Source organism: Felis catus, chromosome C1 (assembly GCF_018350175.1).
Source record: "Felis catus isolate Fca126 chromosome C1, F.catus_Fca126_mat1.0, whole genome shotgun sequence".
Classification (NCBI taxonomy): domain Eukaryota; kingdom Metazoa; phylum Chordata; class Mammalia; order Carnivora; family Felidae; genus Felis; species Felis catus.
The window spans coordinates 186,970,662-186,983,852 of NC_058375.1; the positions used below are offsets into that span (position 1 = coordinate 186,970,662).

General features: G+C 37.7%; 1 protein-coding gene across 1 annotated transcript in view; it reads left to right on the plus strand.

Moving 5' to 3' along the window:
• Positions 1-1,898: 1,898 nt before the first annotated feature.
• The window catches only part of CFLAR (CASP8 and FADD like apoptosis regulator), a 79,440-nt gene continuing 68,147 nt past the window's right edge, over positions 1,899-13,191 (plus strand). The window contains exons 1-2 of the mRNA XM_011285464.4: positions 1,899-2,044; positions 2,247-2,380. The gene's annotated coding sequence lies outside the window, so the exon portion shown is untranslated. The remainder of the gene's footprint in view (positions 2,045-2,246; positions 2,381-13,191) is intronic.

Below are 13,191 nucleotides of genomic sequence, written 5' to 3' on the forward strand. Positions count from 1 at the left end.
AGGGGCATAGAAGGGGGGCGGAAAGAGAATCTGAAGCAGGTTCTGCTCTGATGGCAGGGAGCCTGACATGGGGATCCAACTCATGAACCATGAGATCACTACCTGAGTCTGACACCCAACTGAACCACACAGGCACCCCTGTTTGTGTATGTTGAATGCACATAGATGATAATATTTACATATTACATATAAAATGCTAAGACAAAGATTGGAATTTAATGTGATTTCTCCTCATAAGAGTGTTGTTATTAAAAAATAGCATTCAGGGGCTCCTGGGTGGTTCAGTAGGTTGAGCATCTGACTCTGGCTGAGGTCATGATTTTATGGTTCATGGGGTTGAGCCTCTGTGCTGACAGCTCAGAGTGTGGAGCCTGCTTTGGATTCTGTGTCTCCTCTGCTCCTCCCCCATTCATGCTCTGTCTCTTTATCTCTCAGAAAATAAACAATAAGGAAAATTGGTTTAATAGCATTCAAAAAACTCATCAAAATTTTTAAAGCATTTTTTTCAATTTATAGTTTATAACATAAAACCCAGGTAGTATACAACAAAAATTAAATGTTATTCATGGTACCTGTCATTCAGTTGGCAACAGGAGTTTCAAAATTTCAAGGATATAATCCTTGTGGGTCCTCAAAATCCCCAAAGTTGCCAGGTATTCAAATTCAAATGATATGCTAATAAGAGTGGAATCCTCAGTGAGTTCTGGTTTACCTCCAACAACAATTTGTGAGGTAGTGGAGAGAGGGCTTGGAAATTTGTTTGTGTTTTGGGTTTTTTGGCTTCAAAAATATTTTTGTGAAAAAAAATAAATAAATAATTAAAAAAAAAAGATTTTTGTGGGATGCTTGGGTGGCTCAGGTAGTTAAGTGTCTGACTCTTGGTTTTGGCTCAGGTCATGATCTCCCGGTTCATGGGTTCCAGCCCTGCATGGGGGTTGGATTCTCTCACTTCCTGTCTCTCTACCCCTCCCCTCTCTGCTCTCTCTCAAAATTTATAAATAAACATAAAAACAATTTTTTGTTGTTTTAGGTTGGAAAATCAGCTTCAGAAACTAAAAGACTAGAACACCTAATGGAAATTGCATTTACTTGCCAATGACTCTATCAGAAAGGATCTACTTCAAAAAGAAGTTTTACCTTAATTTTATATATTATGTTATATATAAAAGTACATATTAATATTTTATTGTTATGTTGTATTATATTATTAAATATTATAAATATTATACATATAATAAACTATATTCAAAATGCTAACTCAGATAAAGATTAAATTGGTAAATGCCATATATTGTCTTAAATTGAATTACCTTTCATACACACAATTTAAAACATAGCTTTATAGCTATTTTTTAAAAAGACAAAAACCCTTGTCTTAAGTCTGTGTATTTTTCTGTTTAATTTCACATGCAAAAAAAAAAAAATGAAGTAACTTTTGAAATGTGGCCTCAAATTACAAAACTGAAAAGAATTTTGGTCATTGCTAAAGTCTTATGTTTCTGGGAATCTATTACAAAATAAGAACGCTATGTACACTTAAAAAGTAAATCAGGTTTTGTGCCATTTGGAAAAGTCATACATTTTCATTCTGTGTTTTACAGCTAAAAGAGTACTTTTTTTTTTTTTTAAAGCAAACTCTATCCCCAACATAGGGTTCCAACAACCCTAAGATCAAGAGTTCATGCCCTACCGACTGAGCCAGCCAGGCACTCTAAGAATTAGTTTTAATAATGTTCCAAACAATGCTCTTCAAAGCAAGTTATAGTTAAAAAGAAATATTTTGTCTGGAGGCTTGTAGTGCCTGGCTGGCTAAGAATTAAGAAAGGAATGTTTGCAGCCTGGGAAACAGCTGGTTGAGAAGCAGCAAAGCAGACCAGGAAAACCGGGTCTCCTTTGAAATGTCAAGGCTGAAAACAGCCAGACCTTGCTTGTGGATCAGCATGTTTTCTTTCCCACTCTGTAAATGCTTAATCTAAACTAGTAAAACAATTCCCTTCCTCTGACTATACACTGCCCCCTCACGTTCGGCTCGGCTCACCAGCCTGTAAGTCACTACCCTGATTGTACTTATCGCCCGATAATTTGTGATTATGCTTTGCTCCTGCTTTGAAACTACCCGTTCCTTTCCCCTGCACCCTTTAAGAAGTACTGATAAGATTGTCAATAAAAACCGGAGACTGAGCTTTGCTTGGGACCATGGCCACTAGAACGCTTGGTTTCCTCATTTTCTCCTTTCTCTGATTCAGGAGTCTGGAGTAATGTCATTCGTCGTCCCAGGGTTTACTGGTCAAACCCAGCATTTGGTGACCCCGACCTGGTTCGTGGCAGCGACGATTTGACGGCGGAACCCTTGAAGAAGGCAAACTGAAACTACTGCGCAGTAAGTCATCCAAGCGTGCTTAGGTTATCTGATTTCCAGGGCATTGTTCGGGCTTGGGTTTCTTAAGATGGAACAGAACTCTGCTGAACAAAAACATCACATCAAAGTTCTCTGACAACTGTTAAAAGCTAGCAGAGCAACGGTTACTGAGGTTCAACTTCAGAGCCTTTTAAAAAGTGTTACTGAAAACAATCCTTGGTTTCCTGATAGAGGAACTCTAGACCTTGAAGTAAGGGAGAGAGTTGGTAAAAATTTTAAAAGATGTCATGAACAAGGTACTCTTCCCTTTACGATGTGGGGAGTAATTAGAGCAGCCTTAGTCCCTTTACATACTGAACAATCTACTGATCCTACAATTGCTTTCTCTAAGGAAGCTCCTCTAAAAGTTCCTATGGACGGGGACAATCTCCCACCTCCTCCTATTTGATTGGGAGCCATACCGCACCCCACCACCCCCACCCTTGTCCACTACTTCCAATGCAAACATTCCTTTCTTAAATCTTAACTAGCCAGGCTTTATGAGCCTCCACAATTTTGCTTTTGGATTTTTACCAATTAGAGTATTTGTAAATTAAATAAATCTCATTATAAATAAAGCATTTAGTACCGTATGTTCCACCTATGCTAATTTTAATTACTCAGTTCCCAAACTGAATTTGGAAATAATAAGAGCATTAAACCTACATTTTCCTGCTGAGTTGTTAATAAGCCAAACATCCTTCTAAATTTAGTTATTTAAAATGTTAACTAATAGAATTTAAATTAAAATTTAGGGGAAAAATTAAATTAGACATTTTTACCTTATTGTAAAAGAGCAAAGAGATTGGAAAAAAATTTGCACTATACATGTTTTTAAAACTTTTATATTTGTTTTATTTATTTAAGTAATCTCTATACCCACTGTGGGGCTTGAACTCACAACTCAGAGATCAAGTGTACACATCTCCAACTGAGCTAGCCAGGTGCCCCTGCATTATACATTTAAGTGAATACAACAATTAAGTGAATGTTGTGTGATTATAGCTATTCTTGTGCTGTATGTATGATATATTTTATTTCATTTATTCTCTTGCTACAAAATTTCCATGGGAAATACTGACTGTTCAGGAACATAGTAGTGAAGGCCAACTTTGTGGTTCATAATAACCATAGCAATAACTGTCCTAAAAATAAAGAATGCCTGTGTCAGTGCAGGTGGGATCATTTTACTGAGAAAGAATCAGGTTCACAGGTGGTGGTAGCATCTGGACCTGGGAATCCCATGTCATAGTAACATAATACTAAAGCATGAGGGTTTAACACAGATATACAGTCTTAGAATTATATCTTATATGCAGACCAGACTTTCTAGTGAAACATATAATTAAAACTGAAACTGTATCTGTAGATGCTAGATAAGTTCTAACAAGGAAACATGTCACAATTCATATATTTACAATACAGGGATTAAACTCAAGGTATTAATTGCTTAATACATTATCTGTAAATGCTTCCTTATATTTGATTTGGGTTAATCAGCAATTATAAGTCTAATCTATCAATTTCTACATTTATAAGAAAATGAATGAAATCTTTTATAGCCTAAACCCTGTACATACTTTTATTATAGCACTTATAATGCATCATAATTATTCATTTCCTTGTCTGACTCCCTTCTTAAACTATGGCCTCCTTGAAGACAGGGACTATACCTATGTGATAGGTGTTAAGGAAGTGTCTGTTGAATGAATAAATTCATTAGATGTCTAAAAATACAAGTGAGGTGACAGAAATGATTTGTCACAGAGAAACACTTCATTTATGAATCTATAAATGTTTAGGGAATGAAGAATTGGGGAGACTCCTATATTTTCCAATGTCTAAGAGGCTTCCAGGATTCCAACTGCCTATCAGAAAACTGACCTTATTTACAAAAAAGTTGTGACGGTGACCTGGGCATGTATTCTGGGATTGGATGGCCCTTCCCCAAACTCATGGCAAGGATATTAGAACTGAGTTAGGCCTAAGCTTTTTGACACATGCTGTATAACCTTTTCTTATTTGTTGAGTTGGTGATACAAATACCATCAGAGGTTGTGACCAATTTCTGCTGAATGCAACCAATTATTCTATGGCCATTGCACGCAATAAACATTTCTCCTTCAACACACTGGTCATTTGTTTTGTCAAAATTACAAGGAAAAGAACTCCTGAGTGCAAATAATGGGGCATTCTTGCCCAACCTTTCTCCAAGATCCAAGTCAAGGAGGTCCATGGAGTTGCAACAACAAAAGAGGCAGACATTTCAGTTTCTTTTCTTTGTATTCTATTCATTCACTTAAATATTTAGTGAATTATTTAATTACTTAAGTACACACATGCACACACACACACACACACGCACACACACACACACCACATCTTCTTTAACCATTTACCTGCTAATGGACACTTAGGTTGTTTCCACATGTTGGCTATTGTAAATAACGCTGCAATGAACATGGGGGTGCAGACATCTTTTCAAGTTGTGTTTTCATTTTCTTCAGATAAATACAAGGAGAATTGCTGGATTATATGGTAGTTCTACTTGTAGTTTTTTGAGGAAATCTCCATACTGTTTTCCATAGTGGCTGCACCAATTTATATTCCCACCAGCAGTGTAAATGGGTTCCCTTTTCTCCACACCTCACCAACACTTATTACCTTTAGTCTTTTTGATAATAGTTAGTCTGACAGATATGAGGTGACATATCATTGTGGTTTTTATTTGCATTTCCCTGATGATTTAGCAATGTTGGGCATCTTTTCATGTACCTGTATGTTTTCTTTAAAAAATGTCTATTCATCAATTTTGCTTTTTAAATGAAGAGTATAAATTCTCATTGAAACTTTTTTTTTTGATGGAAAGAGAGAGAGAGAGAGAGAAAGAGAGAAAGAGAGAGAGAGTGAGCTGGGGAGGGGCAGAGTGACAGGGAGAGAGAGAGAATCTTAAGCAGGCTCCACACCCAGCACAGAGCCCCACACGGGGCTTGGTCTTAATGATCATGAGATCATGACCTGAGTTGAAATCAAGAGTCAGGACACTTAGGGGCACCTGGGTGGTTCAGTAAGTTGAGCATCTGACTTCAGCTCAAGTCATAATCTTGTGGTTCATGGGTTCGAACCCCACATGGGGCTTTGTACTGACAGCTCAGAGCTTGCAGCCCACTTCAGATTCTGTGTCACCCTCTCTCTCTGCCCCTCCCCCACTTGTGCTCTGTCTCTCTCTCAAAAATAAACATTAAAAAAATTAAAAAAAAAATTAGTCGGGACATTTAACCAAATGAGCCATCCAGGCACCCATTTAAACTTCTTATACATAGTTTTATCTATTCTCTAAGCCACAAATCACATAGGTTTAGCTGCAGTGCCATAAGAGTTCCAAAGCTCACCATCTAGCAACTTGTTGCAGCCCCAGGCTATAGTCTATATTCTCTGATTTCTCACATTCCTTTTCACTCTTTGTCTTACTGGAACCAAATGTCTACCAAAATAAAAATAAAGTTGTGTTCCAGAACTTCTTTTATCTTAGCCTTCTTTGGGACTACTAAAGCTGCACTACCCATTCTGGTTTATTTTAGGGTTGTACAGATAAGCCACATGTGACTCTATATAGATACTTAAGCATTGTTTATATAGCAGAAGCATGACCAAGTGTTTTTAACAAAAAGCAATATGATCAGAAATCCATGTATCTAGGTTAATTTTTTAATGACAGCTATTAAAGCAAACAATCCAACAAAAATTAGTTTTTGCAGTAATACAGATGTCCAAAAATACTTTATTGAACTTTATTTATATAAAGCATCTTATTATAGAGTCAGCATTTGTGTCAATAGCACTAGTAATTATTGCTTAATTTTGATTGAGGCAGTAAGAATATGAGCTATTTCTCATAAAGCATAGTTGATGTGAAGGCACATTTCAATTAAGGCTCCAGATTTAATAACAAATATGATTGAAGTTCTCAGCTTTCAACTTGATAAAACTTTCATAATACCCAGATAGATGCCAACATTACCTAGAGTTTGGCCACATGGTCAGAAAGTTTAAATTATATTTGGAAAAATTAAAAAGAATTTTTTAATGTTTATTTATTTTTGAGAGAGAGAGAGAGCATGTGTGAACAAGGAAGGGGCAGAGAGAAAGGGAGACAGAGAATCCAAAGCAGGCTCCATGCTGTCAGCACAAAGCCCGATGTGGGGCTTGAACTTATGAACCGTGAGATCATGACCTGAGCCAAAACTGAGAGTTGGGCGCATAACCAACTGAGCCACCCAGGTGCCCCAGAAATTTTATTCAATTGAGATATAATTGATATATAACATCATATTTATTTTAAGTGTATAATATAATGATTTAATATATGTATATATTGCAAAATGATTACCAGAAAAATTTTGTTAACATCCATCACCTTACACAATTTTTTTTCTTGTGATGAGAAATTTTAAGATATGTTTTTTCACATTTCCTGGAAAATTTTCATTTTCCTGATAGGAATGGTGGTTAGCCTATCTGGTCCTGAGGGGCAGAGGACATTTACCAAATCAGGTCTGGAAGAGTGTTGAAAGCCAAAGCCAAAAAATCCTGTCCAAATGAATTGTGCAAGTTAAAAGGATGTGAGCATAGATTAAAATTCAAGGGGACCACCAATCCAGGCAGGCAAAGAAAATAAATAGAAGAATTCTGAGCAGTAAAATGGAAGCTGTCTAGATGAAAGCTGGTGACAGTGGTATTATCTGAGGCTGGATCTCACATTTTAGGGCCGATCTGATTCATTTAAAGGTCTAGAATGGAGGAGACACTAAATTTCATATTCTGGCAATGTTCTAGAAATATTATGTCGTTAGCTCAGTCAGGTCCTGTCCTAAGGGAAAGTTATGGGACAAATTGACAGGTTAGTCATATCCACAGGCATCTCACTGGTTGTAAGAAATTTATCATGTTATTTTGTGTAGTTTTATCATATTTCTTGTAGTTGGGATTCATTGATTCTATTAATTGATGGCTGTCCTCATTATGGGTTGTATTTTCCTGGTTCTTTGCATTTTTGTAATTTTTAAATTAAATGTCAGGCATTGTGAACTTTACCTTGTTGGGTGCTAGATATTTTTGTATTCTTATAAGTAAATTTGAGCTTTGTCCTGAGATGCAAATTATTTATAAACAGTTGAATCTTTTTCAGTCTTGCTCTTAAGTTATATGAATCTAGAGTAGCTTTGAGTGTAGGGCTGATTTTCCTCCACTACTCAGTGACCCATGAATTATAAGATTTTCCACTGTCTGGTGCAAACTTGAATCATTCTTGGCCCTGGATGAACTTTGAGAATTGTTTCCTCTGCTTCTTTTGGGTAGTTTTCCCCCACACTTGGATGGTTTCTTCCCTCATGCACACTGATTAATAGTTAGCTGGATATTTAAGGGGGACCCCGTGAAGATCCTTAGAGCTGTCTCTCTGTTCATTACTCTCACCTCTGATACTATGCTCTGTAAACTCTAGCCACTTAATCTCCTAGGACTGTGTCTCCTCAATTTAAGGAGATGACTAGGTGTTGCCTGAGTTCTCTGTCCCTGTGCTACAACCTGGAAAATCTTTCCAGGCAGGAATCTAGGAGAATCATAGGGCTCACCTCTCTCAAGGATCACTGTCCTGCACTGTTTGATGTTCAATGTCTGAAAACTGTTGTTTCATATATTTTGTTGATCTGGTTTTTAAGTTGTTTCAGACAAGGGGGTACTGTAGGCCTTGTTACTACATCTTGCCAAAGAAGAATTTATAAAGTGAACAGAACCACCAGTGGTTGTTATGAACTGCATCTGAACTTCTCCCCATCTTAAGATTTACAAGATATTATATTTGCAAAGAATAAGGCAGTCTCAGAAACATTATTCATCCATTCAACAAACATTTGAACACTATGATAGAGATGGCTAACAGTCTACCAAAATTCACTCTCTTTCCATATTATAGACTTGTCCTTGGGAAGTGGCTGCCAGCTCAGGGACAAGGGTTTTCCAGACACCCCTACCCTCTACCCATACACATACACATATTGCTTCTCAGTATGGCCATATGTTTAGTTTTCACTAGTGGAATGTATGTGAAAATGAGATGTGTCATTTCTATGACAGGATTTTAAGAAGCAGGTATGCCTTCTTCACACTCTTTCCCCTTCTGCTGACTGAATGCTGAGGATAACAAATCCCTTAGGAATGATGAAGCCAAAACATGAAGCGTTTCATTCCCTGAAATCACTGTTAGCTGCCTGCCAGGAATACCTGCATTGTTTAGGTAGGTGATGACAAAAGAAATTTCTATTATATTAACTACTACTATTTTCGGGCTACTTTGTTAACGCAGTGAGTGTTACCCAGCTAATACAGGGACCTACTATAAGCCAAGCACTGTACTAAGTGCTGGATGTATAGTGAGAAACAAGAGTCTTGGTCCCTGGTTCGTGGATCTTAAAGGTTAGTCACAAAGGATGATAATAAATAAGAAAAGAAATAAATATATACAGTGACACCCTGCAAAGCACCTCACTGGTTCCTGTCTTCCCAGTAGAATGTATCTTGCTTTTTAATATCCAGACTTCAGAAGAATATATTTTTCCCTTGATATGGTGTTTTGTGACTAATGTTTGTGGAGGAAATGTTTATATTTATATTCTCGCCCAAACTCAATACAACATTTTAAAACTAAATGATGTGTATGAAATATCTTGTATTGCATTCCAAATACAATTGGTAGAATATCAGAATCTCATATAGATATTTTCCCAACTTTTAATTTTCAAATATTTCAAATCTGAAAAACAGAAAAGTTTAAAGAATACACACACGTGCACGTGCGAGTGCGCGCGCGCACACACACACTTCATCTAGAGTCCCCAGTGGTAACATTAGCCACATTTGTTATTTCTGTCTTTCTAAACCTTCAGACACATGGGCGTGTGTGCACACACACACGCTTTGCTAACCCATTTGAAAGTAACTTGCAGGGGCGCCTGGGTGGCTCAGTCGGTTGAGCGTCCGACTTCGGCTCAGGTCACGATCTCACAATCTCACAGTTCGTGAATTCGAGCCCCGCGTCGGGCTCTGGGCTGATGGCTTAGAGCCTGGAGCCTGCTTCCGATTCTGTGTCTCCCTCTCTCTCTGCCCCTCCCCCATTCATGCTCTGTCTCTCTCTGTCTCAGAAATGAATAAACATTAAAAAAAAATTAAAAAAAAAAAAGAAAGTAACTTGCAGGCACAATGATACTTTATCCCTAAATTCTTCAGTATTTATGTCCTATGAACAACATTTTCCTACATGATTGTAATACCACCATCACACCCAAGAAATTTAATGGAAATATATAATATCATCTAATATACAGCCTATGTTAAAATCCCTCCATTTGTCTGTAGCTGATTATTACTAACTTATTTATTATCTCTATATCTCCACAATAATTCTTCTGCCTCCTGTCCCCCAATATTTACAAATCCTCTCCAAAACTAAACCAATCCTAACTTGATCCATAGACTCAGTGCAATTTCAAGTAAAATCCCAGCAAATTACTTTATGGATATTGACAAGCTGATTCTAAAGTTCATATGGAGAGGCAAAAGACCCAGAATAGCCAACATAATCCTGAAGAAGAACAGAGTTGGGGGGCTGATGTTATGACTCCAAGACTTACTATAAAGCCACAGTAATCAATACAATATGGTATTGGCAATAGACAAATAGATCAGCATACCAGAATAGAGGGCACAGAAATAGACCCTCATAAATATAGTCAACTGATTTTTGACAAAGGACCAAGCATAATGCAATAGAGCAAAGACAGTCTCTTCAACAGATGGTGCTGGAACAATTGGACATACATATGCAAAAAAATTTAATCTAAACACAGATTTTACACCGTTCACAAAATTAACTCAAGATGGACCAGGGAGTTAAATGTAAAATGCAAAACTATAAAACTCCTAGAAGATAACATCAGATAAAACCTAAGCACACCTGGGTTTGGCAATCATTTTTAGATATGAGACCACAGGCACAATTTATGAAATAAATAAATGATAAGATGAACTTCATTTAAATGAAAAGTTTCTGCTCTGTGACAGACAATATCAAGAGAGAAGTCACAGACTGTGAGAAAATATTTGCAAAGATATATCTGATAAAGGACTGTTATATACAAAATAGAAAAAGAGGGGCGCCTGGGTGGCTCATTCAGTTAAGTGTCTGATTTAGGCTCAGGTCATGATCTTGCCATTCCCAGTTTGAGCCCCATGTCAGGCTCTGAGCTATCAGCACAGGAGTCTGCTTCAGATTCTGTGTGTGTGTCTCTCTCTGCCCCTCCCCTGCTCATTCTCTGTCTCTCTGTCTCTCTCTCTCTCAAAAATGAATAAATGTTAAAAATTTAAAAAAAATTCAAAATATAAAAAGAAATCTTAAAACTCAATAAGAAAACAACCTCATTTAAAAGTGGGTGTGGTCCTGAGTGGGGTGGGGCCAAGATGGCAGAGCAGCATGGAAGTTCTCAGCTTCCCTCCTTCCTGAAGTGCAGCTAGATTGGTACCAAACCATTGTGCACACCTAGGAAATTGATCTGAGGATTAACACAATAATCTGCATAACCTGAGCTGCAGAACTCAGCAGGTACATGGTGTGAAGAAGTGAACTGGGGGAGAGAGAAGCTGTGGAGGGTAGGGAGCTGTTTTTGCAGAGAGAGGACAGAGAAAGGGGGAAGAATGCAGCACAATGGGAGAATACAGGGAAAGCACTCCCCCTGAAAGTAGCTGGAGGGAAAGAGAAAAAGGGGAAACCCTCACAAGGGACTGAACAAGAAATATGCTCCCCAAAAACATTGACAGGGAGAAAGGAGAGGGTTTCAATACCATTAAGATTCTATAAACATGGGAGTGCAGAGTTAGAAATTCCAGAGCTCACTACCTGGCAGTGCTCTGGTGGGGAGGAAGGGAGAATCCCCAGGAGCAGGCAGTGACGACCGAGGGGTCTGTAGACCACTTGGGGAGAAGTTGTTTCCCTGATTGGAGGGCATTTGGTAGAGGCCATACAGCTTCCCCACAAACAAAGGTCTCAGCAGACATGGGGAACATCCCATGTCTCAGGACCCCAGACAACAGCCATGTTTGTTGGTATTGGAACAAAGATGCCAGAGTGTGCTGAAACCTGGTGCCATCTGTGTGTTGTGAATTGCCATAATCTCTGAACCTCTGCCACTACACAATTGCATGAATGTTCTCTGGGGCAAGCCAGCACCTGGCCATTGCTCAACAAGACCCTGCCCCAGAGGGTTGGACTGGATCCAAGCCACAGGGTTCTCAGAAGTGAGGGGTTTGGAAACACAGCCCCATCTGAGATAAAATTCAGGATGGAGGTGCTGCCTGACAGGTGGACATGGACAGTGTAGAAGTAGGGAGTAGATGGAAGCCTGAGACAAAGGAGAGGTGTATGATTGCAGGCCGGTGAGAGCACAGAGTTCCTGTGACAGAAATAGAAAGCTGGGTGATGCCATTTTCAGCTATCCCACTCAGGTGCATAAACATGCATGCTCACCACACTGATCCACTCCAGTAAGCTAAGCAATGCCACCCAGTGGAGAACAGAGCTGTTACACAAAGCCCCACCCAAATGCACCTTCCAAGTGCATGCTGTAGAGGACGACCACAAGTCTCTCCTGTACAGAGTATAGAGTGCTTCATAGTTTCAGTTATAGGGAAAACAGGATGTAACTCAGTTTTCAGTCTGTTTTCAGTTTGTTTGCTGGTTCATCTATTTGTCATTTTGCTTTTTTTGTTGTGTTTTGTTTGCTTTTGTTTACATTGTTTTGTTTTTCTCTTTTTCTCCTTTCTTTTCCTTTTCTTGGATACAGAAAGAGAAAAATTTATTTTTATTTTCCTTTAAAAATTTTTTAAAAATTCTTTTTACTATATTTTTTAATTTTTTTTATTTTAAAATTCTTTTTCACTTTCTTCATTTCATTTTATTCTATTGTATACATTTTTTAAAGTCTTTTTTAAATTTTTAAACTTTTTCTCACTTTTTTCCTTTTTTTTCCCCCTTTTTTCTCTATCCTATTAAGCTTCTTTCAACAACCAGACCAAAACACACCTAGGATCTAGTTTTCTTTATTTGATTTTTTAGGTTGTTTTAGGCTTTAATTTTTTTAATGTTTGTTTATTTTTGAGAGAGAGAGAGAGAGAGCGCAAACAGGAGGGGCAGAGAGAGAGGAAGACACAGAATCTGAAGCAGGGCTGCTTTGGTGGTCACAAACTCCTTTAGGTTTTGTTTATCTGGGAAATTCTTTATCTCTCCTTCTGTTTTGAATGACAGCCTTGCTGGATAAAGAATTCTTGGCTGCATATTTTTCCAATTCAGCTTGTTGAATATATTCTGCCACTCCTTTTTCTGTGCACAGATAATGATGCGAGACTTGAGCCCACAAACTGTGAGATCATGACTTGAGCCAAAGTCAGATGATTAACCGACTGAGCCACCCAGGTGCCCCTTATTTTTTTATTATTTTATTTTATTTTATTTTATTTTATTTTATTTTATTTTATTTTATTTTATTTTATTTTATTTTATTTTATTTTATTTTATTGTTTTATTAGTTATTTTTCTTCCTCCAAAATGACAAAATGAAGGAATTCACCCCAAAAGAAAGAACAGGAAGAATTGACAGCCAGGGGCTTAATCAATACAGATATAAGCAAGATGTCTGAACTAAAATTTAGAATCTAGCATAATAAGAATGCTAGATGCGGTTGAA